At 37.2% G+C, this 15,936-nt stretch overlaps 1 protein-coding gene across 1 annotated transcript in view; it reads right to left on the bottom strand.

The window, feature by feature from the left end:
• LOC109926247 (kelch-like protein 4) overlaps positions 1–15,936 on the bottom strand; it is a 149,297-nt gene that overhangs the window by 129,520 nt on the left and 3,841 nt on the right. The window lies entirely within an intron of this gene.

Raw genomic sequence — 15,936 nt, 5'->3', positions numbered from 1 at the left:
ATATTAGTAAAATATACACAGTGATAAGAAAATGGAATGAAGTACTGAAGTGAAATTTTTTGAGAAAATAGATGCAAAATAAGAAATACTTTAAAATGAAAAATAAAACTAGTTAATCTATCGGGTTTAGGGAGTCTATTATATTTAGTACAGTGCCATTTACAAAATTTATCTCAGAATGTTTGTAAAAGATGAATAAATTTGGAAATATTGCCCATCAGAAAATTCAAACTTGCATCTGAGTACTGCATATATAGAGTACTAAGACCATGAAATTAATAGTGTGTGGAGCCTAAAGTCCAAGAAACCTTGTGTAAGGAATAAAGTCACAATGATAAATGTTCTAGCAAGAATGTTTCACAGTTGTGCTGTATATCTCATTTTCACAAAGAAACTGTTCATTTGAAATTGAAACTCTGCATCAACCACTTTACAAATTGACAATTTATTTTCATTAGTCAAAAGTCAGCAAATTATAGGTGAGGCAATCTATTCAAAGATTTGTGGCTAATAAATCATCTGCAGGGTACTTGCAAATTAACTGTATTGAACAATATTATTAAAATGAAAAACTGACAGATCTGAAGGTAAAACTTAGGAATTCCACAGATAATCTGAACAAGGCTAATACAGATTAGTCCAATGCAGTTCATTCATTAAAGAAATATGGATTAATGAAGTCAAGTAGCAGGCTGAATTTTTAAATGAATGGAATTCATTAACAGATTTTCATTGCTAGAATTGCTACCACTGCAAAATTTACTAACACTATTGTGTGACATATACAGGCAGATTTATTGTCTTTAAAATTGTAAATTAAATTAATTTCTACTGGTGTTGTTCAAAATTGGAACCATAGACATTAACATCAATGTTTAAACCTTCCCCACTTTTTCAAAGTTTATGTGTTATGTTAGGCTCATTATAATGTCTACTTTAATATGCAATCAGAAACATTTTTACCTTTAACTTTGAGGAATTTTAAATAACAATTACATTGCGAGTGAAGACTGTTCCTTAACTAAATGTGTATTGAGGAGTTGAATTTGGCATTCAAAACTGTTATGATCCATGAAGTACAGTTAATGAAGGAGAAGATGTTGACAACAAATGAAAATGAAGGACAAGCAAAGACCAGTTGATCAGATGTGCTTATTCGGTGCAGTCAAGGCACAACTTATGCACACCATACCTCCTATATGCTTCTCCCCATCAACAAGCGAAGCAATCTCCTGAGGGAGTCACAAATTAACTAAATAAAATTTAGAATGAATTTACAATCTTGCTGTCACATCAATAACAGCTGTGGGAAATGAAAAGTTAGCACTGATGCTCCTCTGAGACTTGGGATTTTGAATCATTTTTGGAACTCTGTAAGACTGTGGTCTCAATCGACAAATAAGTTCTCATGTCAAAATCCTTTAATTATATTCTTAAAAATTAACTGGAAGATGATGAAGCATTTTTATTGTTTCGATATTGTCATTGTGGTTAATTCTGACTCTGGAAGCTCAAAATGGAAACATGTTTCACTCGACAACAATGATATTTCTCCTTTTAAGTACCTCAAAAAACACTAAAGGGAAAGATCTGTAATTTATTCTTGGGGTTTACTTTATATTTATGAAGGATGATCTCTGGTCTTTAGACCCTTCCAACAAGTCAGTTACAGGTTATTGCAATTTATTTCTTTACTCATGCTTAGTTGTTACCCTTCACTCTCTGAGGTTGTTGATTCCTTGCTGGAATATGCTTCCCTAGGCTCTGTTGGCCTACTAAAACTGGGTAGGAGAGACCATTCCATTAAAGGGCACTCATAATCAAGGCAAATTCATTCCACACTCCGTATTCCCAGATACACATTCCCTGCATTGACAAAACCACCACATAATGACCAGGAGATAGAATGATGGCTAATATTCCCCGCATTACCCCAGAAGTACTGAGGGATCAGTTGAACTTCCTTTGATAGCTTGGCTCAGATCAACTAAACGAACACAGACAGGAAAAATAACCAGGAACTTTTCTTTAACTACTTTTCAAATATTATGACATACAGAGAGTGGAATGGGTTTACATTGTTTTGTACAAAACCACTAAAAGAAAACAAATTATCCGGTCTGATCTGTCACCATGATGTGGGCATTTGCATTCCACAGGGTATTTTTATTTGGCAAGGCAACACTTATGTTAGCTCCTCAATCATAAGAACAAGGCATGGGTAATGTAGAACTGAAAGTTTCAACTGGTATTTATTACAATCCCTGATATGTGCATATAACACAGTCACAAGGACTTCGGTATCTGGGCTAATACTAAGATATTTGGTACAAACAGTAGCACGTTTCTATCAATGCGCTATGCTTCAAGTGGCCCCAGTTAAGATGGAGGCCTTTCTTATCTCAGATCACATGCTGTGATACAGTGATAATATCATGAGAATGTGTCTTAGAGGTCACTTGCATACTAGCTGTGAGACATAACACATGGTCATGATTACATTAATTACACTGAGAATTTGCTGTGCACTAATTGCCTGCCATGTTTCCTACAGTGGCTACTCTTCAAATTGCAGTCAGACATTTTAAGACATCCTGAGGAAATGAGAGGTGCTGTATTATTGTAAGACTCACTTTCTCGCTTGCTTATCTTTTGAGGCAGTTTAAAAATGATTGTAAAGTATTACAATTGTTGCATATTTTCCTCTCTGAAATTAAATTGAAGGTCATGTAAAAGGATTGCTCACCAGTTGTGTCCTCCACTGTTGAATTCACCCTGTCAACAAATAGGCATTTCAGTGCCAATCTCAGCTGATACACTGATATCCTGTAAAGGACAATTTTTACTGGGCCTTATAATGTAATGTCTGTTGGGAAGAAGAGACAAGTGGCTGAGGGAGGATTACCCCATCGAGCATGATTCCTGTTTGTTGAATTTGGCAGACTGTTGCAGCATTCTGTACAGCTAAACACATTACAGTATTGACACCCTTTGTGAAAAACAAAGCTACCATTTTAAACCCAATGACGAAATTAAATGTCCGTGCCCCTATCAAATCTTTTCATTAATTTTAAATTAGGCAAGCTTATCTCATGTAATACAGGCGAAGCTGCAGGAAGCTTCTTCCATCACACTACAATGTCATCAAAATTTGATCTTGTTATAGTTCTAATGCCAAATATTATTTCCAATTCATTTCAGGATTGAAAAGGACAGTAAACTCGGACTGAATTATATGATCTCAATTAACTGGAAGCAGCAGGAAATTATGTTTAATATTCAGTTGATTGAATGGTTTGCAAAGTAAAATAACCTGCTCAATGAATTTTGTGAGAACCAATTGTTATTAGGACTGCTGTGCTAATGAAACACTGCTGAAAAAATAAGCTACAGTGTACATTGAATACTAATATTGAGTATACAGACTGAAGCTCAGAATCAACAATAACCATTCACAACGAAGGCCCAGAAATAATAATGTTAGTATTCTTGCTAAATTTATTTCCTTGTGATTTCCTTCATAATTGATCTTTACTGATGTGTTCAAAAATATCAGTGGTTTAATATCAGTATTCTATTTAACAGCATAATTAAAAGCCTAATGTAGAGTATGAAACCTATTATTTAGCTCCAATTAATTTCATATCATACACATTAACCAACCCAAATATAACTGTACTTGTTAACTCTTCCGGTTCTGAAGTGAAGTTTAAAAATGCTGTATTTTGCTCATTTAATAACAACAGGTCTAATGTCAATTGATTTTTTTTTCCAAGTCTGTATATTACTGCATGAATTAATCAGGATTGGCATTTAACAAGACTTTATTGAGAAAGGAAATCTTATTTTTTAACCTCCTTTAAATTTTCTGAATGCTTCTTCAAAGAACCAATTATCATATTGTATCAGAGATAGTAGGAACTGCAGATGCTGGAGAATCTGGGATAACAAGGTGTAGAGCTGGATGAACACAGCAGGCCAAGCAGCATCTGAGGAGCAGGAAAGCTGATGTTTCGGGTCTAGACCCTTCTTCAGATTGTATCTCTTAGAGCATCATAGCAGGTACAATGAGTATCCTGACATGTAAAAGCAGAATAGAATGTATTCATATCGGGTCACTTATGACCTCAGGATAGCTCAAACCTAATGTACAAAGATTTGAAGGATTGTGAAGTTGGCACACTAGATGACGAGTAGATTGATCATCATTGCTGCCCTCAGTTTAATGGATTCCAGAGTTTACAATATCAAAATATGAAGTCTGAGTTAATGGTTTTCACATAAACCATCTAGACTAATACAAAGTTTTTACTTGTAGCATGTTTAAATAATGCTGCTATGGATAGAGGGAAAAGCAATGAGTTTGTGGAGCAGCAGTAAAACAAGCACAGGAAACTAAGATAACAATGGTTCATAACCGCCACAAAGATCCAATCCACTGCTGCAGCCATGGAAATAGTTGTGTGACATCTGAAACTGGTTTTGAAGCTGATTGGCATAATTTTGAGAACATGCTCCAAAGTAAGTTACAAGGAGCTGCTCCATCGCTTCCCCAGATGGTTTAAATATAAATGTTCCTTTACCAACGAAATCAATACTCATTCAAGCCACTGAATTGTACAACATATCAGTTCTCCCACTGGTATAGGTGGTCATCAAATGGTTGTATTGATAAGTCCATATCCCCATCTAGCTACTGCTGTCATCTAATATGGTCTCAAGCAATGCCTGAGGCCTAATGAACAAATAATTGATGTATTACTTACGGGTTAAATTAGTGTGAATTGGCTGTGTGAATACAGATATCAAGTAATCAGTGGGTTATTGCTTTAATGGAGTGTGGTTAACTGAAATTAAGCTCTTGCCACAAGTGTGGACCTCGCCTGTTTAAATACGGTTATTCTTATAGTGTCTAACATTGGTAGCAGAGGATGATTGTAATGTCAAGTTGCCATATGACTATTGAAAGAATGAAGTTACAATGTGGACCTGGGTTAATTAATTAACAATGAGGAAACAAGACATGGCCCTAATTCTTTCATTACCATACATACGCAGAATAAAAAAAAAGACAATGATTTGAAAGGTTTGGACAGTTTGTTAATTTTCATGGATAAAATTTATCAAAAAGATTGTTCATTAATAAGTCATCATCGGATTTGATAAATTTCAAAGGACTGAGGTAAAGGTAAAGTTGCCATAGCCTTACCAGATCATAGGCTGGTCTTTCATTAGAGAGACATGGTTTAACCTGAGGGTCACCACACCTCAGGCAAGGGGAAAGCTTGAGAAGGCGAATCTTATATGGTAGCTTCAGCCAGTGTGAGAATTGAACCCAGAATGTTGGCATTATTCTGCATCACAAGTCAGCTATCCAGTCAACTGAGCTAACTGCCATCTGTGAAGACTGAAAGCCTCAGAATGGTACCACGGAAGAGCATGTAATGGAATTCAGTAGATTGCAAAACAGCAGAAACTCCATTTGGAAATTCCCCAATCTGTTCTGACTTCAAATTATTGGATTGTGCCCAAGCAGCAAGAATGGGCAGACTCTCAGTTTTAATGAGTGTTAAATTTTTAGATAGATATACACTGCAAGGAAAAATGTCAGAAGCAGTAAAAAATTTGTAGAAAAGCAATCCTTTCCAGCACCATTTGTTGCACAGAGAAGCAAACAGCGATTCAATAGAAAATGGAAAACACGGTGTTAACAAATTGGTGAGATCGTCTACGTACAAACCACAGGCAAGAATACGAAAGGAAAACTATAACTAAAATGAGAACAGAAGTGCGCTTGATAATTTTGAGAAGGGAAGACAATTTGGGATTTATAATAAGAGAATGAACTTCAGAAATGCTCAGTGTAGAAACTGATATTTTAAATGTGATTCAGAGAACCATTATGCCATAAGCCATCCCAGATGGTATAAAAACATGTTCAAAACTGAACATGAATGAAGGATTTGGAAGAAGAAGATGGAGATACAGTTCAAAAACAAGGAATTGTATTTGTCACAGGAAGTTTCAGCCCAATGTTGGCTGTATTGGTGGCAGGGTTAGACAGTGAATGCACATCGAAAGGGTGTGGAAGAGACTGGCTTTCTAGGCCCTTTAGAAATATGTATTAGGACAAGGGTAAGGAATTTGGGGATTCCACCAATTTCAGACTTGTGGACAATAACATACCAAAATCTTCAAAAAAATTAGCCATTCCTTATAAAACAGCTGGAATCAATCATTTTATTAGCATGGATGCAGTATCCGGTGAAATACCCTTGTAAACCATTGACTAAGAAAGAACAGATGAACTGGATAAGTTATTGTAAGCTATTGTCTTTGGAAAATCTGTGAAATTGTAATTTACACAATCATGACATTAATGCATTCATTTCATGGAACATAACCTCTCCACTAAAGAAATTTGCCTCTCTGTCCATTAAAAGATAAAGAAAATATAGTAAAGAATGCATGAATAAGGGATGGGAGGATAATAAATTCACAGAAGAGAAAAGTGATGGACATGAGCTTGTAAGAAATATTGAAGGACACTGTCAATGTGTATAGTAAGACTGTTGAAATTTCTTGCTAAGCACAAAGTACTGGGTTTGGATTTAAAGGCATGAGGTAAGGAAAAGTCACAGAGTCAGAGTTGTACAGCACAGAAACAGACCCTTCAGTCCAACTCGTCTATGCCAACCAAATATCCTAAACTGATCTAGTCCCAATTGCCAGCATTTGGCCCATATCCCTCTAAACCCTTCCTATGCATGCACCCTTCCAGATGCCTTTTAAATATTGTAATTGTACCAGCCTCCACCTCCTCCCCTGGAAGTTCATTCCATACACACACCAGTCTCTGCATGAAAAATTTGCCCTTTAGGTCCCTCTTAAATCTTTCCCCTCTCACCTTAAACTTATGCCATCTAGAAAAGTACATTTTTAGTTTTACATTCCGTAAATTCAACAACCAGATTTTGTCAATGAACAATAAGATGTTATAAAGATAAGAAAATCATGGTGGATCAGGCAATGGAAAAGTAGATAGGAACCAGGTTTAGACCTCTGATAAAATTTCTCACCGATAGTGGTTTGGCTAATGTTGAATTTAGAGCTGTGTGTGTGAGACTATGAACATGACGGTGTGAACATGGCAGCAGAAAGTCCTTTTAGTAATGGGTTAGGTGAAATCAACCATGCAGCATTAGAAGAAATGGTTCATAAAACTTTGATAAATCAGCCAATCTGTAAAGATTCATCTACGCTAGTGTGGAGTCGACACGTTATGAATTAATTGCAGACATTTAATAGGAAGCCTAAAATCCTTTAGGTAATAAGTGATCAGCAACACCAGTTTGGCAAGGGACCATAGTTAGTTTCACATTTTTGGCTACATGCAGGCAGAAAGGCTTTCATTAAAGCCAAAGTCTCAAAGAATTTGGTAAACATTAAGATACAAGATAAAGCTGTCAGAAACCAGCTTCTATCAGGAAGATTGGGTTTATCATAAGAAAGAGGGACTTAAAGAATGGAGAAGTTAGGACAGATTGTTGGTAAAGATGGAAAAATAATAATTCCACAGCATGGAAACCGGACTGTTTGGATACACTCTCAAAGTCATTTGGTTTGGATTACAAACTTGCAGATTCTGAAGAAGTTATAGAAAATAATTAGGAGCTAGGCACCTTCCATATCTCTCAAATATTACACGGTTATGAGGATCAAAGTGCCACAGTTGTCTGATGATGGACAGATCAGTTCTGATGGTCAATATGAGGCCATTGGTCCTACAGTACAAGTGCCAAAAGTGACTAAAGTCAAATATCTCCTTGTAATTGCTGGTCAATAGGGAAAAGTGCCCATTATCAGGAATAGCAAGGAAAGTCAGTGGAAAATTTAAAACTGGATAAACATATGGGATAAGGAGCATGAGGTGTGATAACATGAACTGCAAAGATGGACAGCAAGCAGATGCAGTGTAATATCAAACAGTGTGTCTAGGAGTGAATGTACCACTACAAATAGATCATAAACCATTAAAAGTAACCCTATTAATATGAGGGAGATCTCAAATAGAAGCAGTCCAGAAAAAGATAGAAAGCAAAATAGAAAGCATCAGTTAACAATGAGAAAAACTATAGTACAAACCAGGGATACCACCAAGAGGAGAAGCCCTCATGATCGGGATGTCTTAGTGGCCATGAATAAACTAAAATTCAAGTTAATCAAAGATGCCATATAACAAAAACTGCAAAGGTGGAGAGAATTTGTTATGTACACAGAGGTGTCAGATAGGGGAAAACAATCCCTATCGTAAAGGTGGAAATGCATAGAAAAGGTGACTCCTGATGGGACTTATAAGAAAAAAGCAAAGCTAATGGCATTCGGTTTTGAAGAAAAAAACTTGTAAATCAAGATATGAAAGTAGAATCATTGAATCCCTACAGTGTGGAAGCAGGACATTCAGCCCATCAATTTTACACCAACCCTCCAAAGAGCATCCCAACCAGACGCACCCCTCTACCTTATCCCTGTAACCTTGCGTTTCCCATGGCCAATCCACATAACCTGCATATTTCTGGACTGTGGGAGGAAATTGGAGCACCCAGAGAAAGCCCATGCAAACACAGGGAGAATGTACAAGCTCCACATAGTCAGTCACCCAAGGCTGGAATTGAACCTGGCTCCCAGCACTGTGAGGCAGCAGTGCTAACCACTGAGCCACTGTGCCACTAATGTAGATTCATCATTGACAGGAAAAACAATTTTGAAGATATTCTTGACTTTTTTTACAAAAACACCAAATATTTGAGTGTATAGATCAACTCAACCCAAAACTACATTTCTGAAGGGAGAGTAACTCAAGAGGCAAGCGTTTCTTTATCCTTCAAAAGAGTCACCAAATGCAGGGGAGACTGGAAACTAAATAAATTGCATATTTCCTAAGTGACGTATTGACTGTCTGGTACTTCTCGTAAGGTTTGTATTATTAAACTTGGGCTGCCTTCAGTTAAAAGCAGACCCTGTCATATCTTACTGGCATTATAAGGGACAACAATCAAGGATCTTTATGATGCATGTAGATGACTTTTTGTGGGGTGCATTAATGACCAGGTCAAACCCCTTTCAAATTTATCAAAGAGATAGTCTAGACCCTAACTTTTATCTTATTTAGAGGCAAGCATAAGGTGCTGTGTTCCATCATAACTCTATCAGTCACGCTACTCGGCTTTGAGCAAAACTCACTTTATTCTCACATCCGGTTAAAATACAAACAAAACAAAGAAAAATTGATATAACTTTAACTCTATTGGAAAACCTAATAGAATAAGAGATTGTTTAACTATTAAACAGCAACTGTTCCAATATAGTAACATTCCACAAATGCACCCTTGGCAAAGGCAAATTCAGTAAAATAGATTGTTTCACATGCAGTGTTTCTCCAGTCCAAGAAGAAAGAACACCAAGTGAAAACTCTGGCAGAAAGAGCGAGAATGCCAGCTTTTTGTTGTGGCTGAGAGAGATGTATAACAGTTTCCACAGCTAATTTCAAGACCCCAACAACCGAAAGTTAAACTGAAACCCTGGCTCTATAGGAGCCTAACTCTACCCATTCATGCTGCTTCTATTGTACTAACTTGAAAAACAAAACCCAGGGCCTCACAAACTGTTCACTTTATTGGCCACAAAAAGACAACTCATTACCTCTGGTTTAAAACATCTCTTCAAAAAAACACAGCCATCGTATTGTCACAGGTGAGAGCAGTGAATTCAAAACCATTGTCATTATTTGGGCTTAAAGCAGAATTCTAAAGTGGACATCAGGCTTCTGGGGTTTTTAAGTATATTGGATTGGAAATCAAGGCAGGATCAAATGTCATTTTGCATCAGGATCTTCTTCATAAAGTGTTAACTCCATTGCTATTAGTCAAAGTAGAGCCTCACAAAAAAAGTAGCATCTTTGAAAACTGAAATCGAAAAATTGCATAGTCTATTTTTTTAAATTCATTTTGTGCAATGTAGGTGTTGCTGGTTACCTTTCAGAAGGTGGTGGTGAGCTGCCTTCTTGAACTGCTACAGCCCACCTGCTGTAGTTTGACAAACAATGCCATTAGGGAGGGAATTCCAGGATTTTGACCCAGCGACAGTGAAGGAATGGCGATATATTTCCAAGTCAGGATTGAACAGCTGTATTGGCTGGGCAACCAAACCAAGCCAGTTGCTGATTTTGAAGTATTAAAGTTGAGTACAACTATGAAAAATCCCCAGGTGGAAGATACTATGACCTTTGGAAATTTCCATCAATAGGAGATACAGGAACCTAAAACTTGTTTTTAGTAATGCTCCTTATGCAAATCTCTGAGATGGGTTCTTGAATGCTGGAGAGTTTTGTTTTTCTTTTGGGAAAGGGAGGTGAATGTTACCCTTTATCTCGGAAAACTAAACAGATCAGAAGAGTAGTAAAAAGTACTTTAGCATCATAAACTCTCATTGAGGCTTTGAATATTGTGTTTCTCTTAGTGAAACTGTTGCAAGGAATTCTAAAAAGAGTTTCAATAGCAATACCTATTAAATGCTACATTGATAATAAGTTGGTGGGATAATGTACACTTAACAAAATTTGTGAATTAAAAAAAAATGGAGGATCAATAGTTCAGATGTTGAAAATGCAGCAATCTCCAAATTGAAACATATGGCTAGCAACACTCAACTCTCTGATTGTTTTACAAAGAAAGGAACAAGTTCTAAGAGACTGCGGGACATTCTACTGGTAAAAGGATGATTGGGACATCAATGTGCAAAAGAAAACAAAAAAAGGGGAGATAATTTATTGTCACTTTGTATGTCTTGGCTGATATTTTTATACTATATGAATTGATTTATTTAAAAGATAGAAGGGAATTTGTTATCATCTATAATGAATAGAATAAGGAAACATGATGATATGTTAATCCAGAGTTAAAATGTGTGCGACCTGGTTGTTTCAATATCGGGATCTAGCAATCAATGTGGGGTGAGTGTTATGGAGAGTTGTTAACCGGAATTTTCTTATGGGCGCAGGCTAAACAGGTTGGGACTCTATTCACAGGAGTTTAAAAGAATGAGAGTAGATCGCATTGGACCAGATAGAATTATTAGGAGGCTTGACAAGGTAAATGCTAAGAGGATGTTTCCCCTCATGGGAGCATGGGAGAGCCTCTAGCCAGAAGGTATAGTCTCAGAATTAAGGGGTGCTGATTTAAGACCAAGATGAGGATGAATTTCTTCTCTCAGAGGGTTGAGAGCCTTTGGAACTTCTCGCCAGAGAGCTGTGGGATAAGAGTCCTTGTGTATAGTTAAGGCTGAGATGGATAAATTCTTGATCAGTAGGGGAATCAAGGTTAAGAGGAAATGGCAGGAAAATGGATGTGAGGAGAATCAGATCAGACATGATCCTATTGAATGGTGGAGCAGGCTTGAGAGGCTGAATGATCTATTCTTGTTCCTGTTTCTTATGGTCTTATGGAATAAATCTCTCACTAAAAGTATGTACTTAAGCTCTGTTAATATACAGTTATCATTGAGTGTATTACATCTATCCATCATTCTTCCCCCATTCAACTTCTCCAGAATGAAAGCCAGGAAGCAAATGTTGATGTGTATTATTTCTTGAAGGTATTTTTACATCAATGGATTAGTAGTGCTTTCTACATAAATGCAATATGCCAAAGTACAAATGGGTATAGCCATCTTTTTTTCAATTGGATATATCTGCAAACGTAAAATTACTGCTCCATTTGTTTTTGGAGAACAACGTTGAATGTTCTATTCAGTTAAGTTTTGAAAACATGTTGATTTCTATATAATGCAATGACGAGCTAGAAGTAATATGAGAAGTAGATGTAGAAGTATGTGCCATCTGTATGTTTCAGTTTTTCAGTTGTGTTTATTTCTGGTGACTCATCTTCTGCATAAGCCTCAAATCTATGCACTGCATCAAAGTACTTTTCAATTGTGAGTGTGTTCGTGGTGAGTAGCTATTTATCAACAATTCAGTTGCATGAAATACTGAGGTCAACCACCAGTAGTTGCATCAGCTCATGAAGTGACCCAAGTCCCTTGTGCTGAAGCTATTGTGAATTCAATATTTTAGAGTTTGTTCTGTTATCACTTGATCAAGACTACATCATGGAAAAAATCTAGCCAGATAGGTTATGCTTTTTCCACAAGTCCTGATAAAGATCAACACCTCACTAATCTGCCTGTGCAGAGACCACTTAACATCTGCACATTCTCCAAGTCCCCCAATGTGTCCTCAGATCTGTCTGCGTTAGAAATCAGTTAAAAGTTTACCACATCTGCCTGTGGAGTTTGGTGAAAAATGCTGCAGCTACTAGGTATATTATTTCTGTTACTGGGGTTTACACTTTGTCTCGTCACTGGTCTTGCACTAGTCTTGTCACAGATGGTTTTTAATCTCATTAACTATAAAAATTTCATGTCAGTTCACTTGGTGATAAACAGTTAATTAAGACAGACCACTGGAAAGCCACTTGCTGATCATTACCTGATGTCTGCTCATTAACTCCATTAACATTGTCCATTGCTTGACGTGCTCCGCAATCACTGTTAACATCCTGGGGTTTATCATCGACCAGAATGTAACTAACGTAGCCATGTACACGCTACAATTACACTAGGTCAGACATGGAATTCTGTGGCAAGTTATTTACTTGGTGACTTCACAAATCCTGTTTTTATATACAAGGCAGAAGTCAGGAATGTTCCCCATTGCCTGGACGAATGTTGTTCCAGCAACGTACAAGAAGCTTAATATCATTGAAGACAAAGCAGTTTACTTGACCAGGACCCCATAAATCACCTCAGACATTCAGTCGTGCCACCACTAGTGCATAGTGGCAGCCATGTATATCACACACAGGATGCGCCACAGTCCTTCACCTAATATCCTGCAAACACTTCCCAAACTTGTGACATCTAACACCAATAAGTATTAGAGTTGCAGAAGCATGGGAATACCATAGCTTGTAAGTTCCCCATCAAACCACACCCTATCCTGGCTTTAGGACCATATTACCTTTGTCACTGGGTCAAAATCTCCATTTCATCAGCACTGTGGGCGGACCTAGACCACTTTGTCTGCAGCAATTCAAGAAGATGGCTCACTGTTGCATTCTCAAGGGCAACTAAGGATGGCTAACAATTTCTGGCAGTCACAGAAACACACTTATATCATGACAGAATTTTTAAAAAGTCAAGTAGAGACAGCATCGGCTGTTTTGTACTAGACTGATTTGTGGTGATAACCATTTGGTTAAGAAAACAAATAAGACAATTTATTAAGAGTCATATACTTTTTCATGTGAGTACTGCATTATTATTAATGCTACTATGGATTTCCCTCAGCTATAAATCACTTAATTTCAATTATCAGTTAATTCAAGGTGACATCTTATGATAAAGGTCTTGTGCTTTTCATCTAAAACTACTATATTTCTATTACTGAAATTAATGGTCGAATATATTAAATACTTGCACGGTCTTATTTTAAGTAGCTGAAGTGATGCAGCATATTGTGATAAATGCAGAAGATAGTTCATATCTTTCAGTTAAGTGGCACAGTCCTGTAATGCTGAGCTGGCTGGTTATTATACAGACGTTTTGTCTCCATGCTAGGTAACATCATCAGTGCGGTCTCCGACGAAGCAATGTTGTTCTACACCACTTGGTCCGGTCCATTAAGTTGGGTTGTGTCATTTCCGGTTCTCTTTTGCATGGGTTTGTATATGGGGACCAATTCCACATGTTTGCTGATTGCTGGTTGGCTTGAGCTAGGATGGTCACATTGACCCAGTTAAATTGATGACCTTTATTGCCTGTATGCTCTGAGATAAGGGAAAGTTTGTCGTGTCATTTTGCTGCCAGCTGGGTTCCATGTATCCTGATGGCTAGTTTCCTTCCAGTGCAGATGATATAATGTTTGTTGCAGTCATTGCAAGGGATTTTGTAAATGATGTTGGTCCTACATGTCATGGGTATGGGGTCTTTGGTCTTTGTGAGTATTTGTCATAGAGTGGCTGTGGGGTTGCGTGCTACCATGATTCCTGGTGGTCATAGGAATCTCACTGTCAGTTCTGGTATGTTCTTGATATAGGGTAGTGTGGCCATTGTCCTGGGGTGTACTGTGTCCTCTTGGCATTGTCTATCTAGTAGATATAAGTACCTGCGATGAATTTGTTGGGATATCCGTTGTTAGCAAATACCTTATACAGATGCTTTTCCTCCTTCTTGTGTAGTTCTGGTGGGTTGCAGTGTGTTGTGGCTCATTTGACTGGTGTCGTAACACAGCTTTGTTTGTGGACGTTGGGGTAATTTCCACAGCAATCGGAACTACGGAATATGGCCCACCAACTGCTGTCAAAAGAAGCATAGGTTCCATACTGCTCAATTCCTGGGCTGGCTGCAATGTTTCCTGGATTGGATTCCAATGTTTCAGAAAAGGAGGATCCTGTCCATGAAATTCAAGGGCAAAACTGATTGAAAAGTAAATGGATAACTTTTAATTCAGTCACACTTTGAATTAGGATTTCTGACCCTGTGCAGAACTTTTGGAGCGCTGTGTGAAGTGGTCAGGTGAGAGGAATGAAAGTCTTTCCAAAAATAATATATGAGACAGAGAGGCAGTGGTATTTTGCTGAAAAGTACAGTACTGCACTTGTAAAGATATAGCAAGAAATATTCCTTAAGTGCAAAATAACTAAAAATTCATCAGATTTCCAGTTTGGTTTCATATAGTTTCATTAACTATTTCTTAAGTTATCACAAAATTACCCCTACCTTATAGAACATAAGTGGTTAGAAGAAACAAAACTACGTGAATCTTATCAGGGTGATACGAGTTGAGTTCACGCTGAACAATCAAATGAAATATTCGTTTACTATAGCACCTGTTTTCTTAATCTGAAATTTTAATTTAGGCTTTTCTTTGTGTTCTCCCACATAGTAGTTACAATGTGAGATGTACCAACAGCGGGACAAAAGAACAATCATTTCTGCTTTGAATTATTGAATAAGATACCTTCTAAAAAATTAAAACATTATTGCCTGTGGATCGCATTTTGAATCTACCACCACGAACCTCACATTAAAACAGCTGAAGCATTAAATCCTTCAAGCTAGTCTTAATGAAGCATACTAAATCAGTTAGAAAATTCTTTACCAATACAATTCTAGTCTTAAAGTAAGCCTCCTGCCACTGATCTGAATGTAACATTACTTAAGGAGCAGGTACAAGCAAATGTCCAAGGATTAACAATCTAACTTTATTTTTTCTAAAAACATTCATTTTCTGTTTCAAAATACCCATTAGGAATTAACCCTTCTAACTTCCAGCAATTACTGCCTCAATTCCCCTGAAACCCTCATCTATCTATTTTATAGCTCTACACTTGATAATTCCAATGTTTTCTTGACCAGAATTCTGCCTTCTATCCTCCAGGACTTTGAGCTAATCCAACACTCTGTTTCTCATATTCTAAGTTGCAACAAGGCTAATTCATTCATCATCTCTTTTTTGCTGCACAGATTGGTACTGGACTAGGTCCCAGTCCAACAATGCCTTAATTTAAAAATGCATATTTTTGTTTTCAACACCTTCATGATATCACCACTCTGTACTCTGTACTATCCTACAGTCCTCTGGAGGTTCTGCACTCCATTTCGGTTTTTCTTTGCATATCTCCAATTCCCTTTGCCCTACACCGTGGACTGTGCCTTCAGCTATTAGACCCAAAATTCTGGACTAACCCCCCAAAATTTTTCTGTTTCTCGCTCTCTCCTCTGCTTAAGATGGTCCTTAAATCCTTTCTCTTTGACCAAGCCATTGATCATCTGCGTAAATCACCTTATGTCATTTCAAATTTTATTTGGTAACACTTT

Source organism: Rhincodon typus, chromosome 14 (genome assembly GCF_021869965.1).
Source record: "Rhincodon typus isolate 14 chromosome 14, sRhiTyp1.1, whole genome shotgun sequence".
Lineage (NCBI taxonomy): Eukaryota > Metazoa > Chordata > Chondrichthyes > Orectolobiformes > Rhincodontidae > Rhincodon > Rhincodon typus.
Note: the sequence above shows the minus strand (reverse complement) of the source record. Positions and strands in the feature narration are given on the sequence as shown.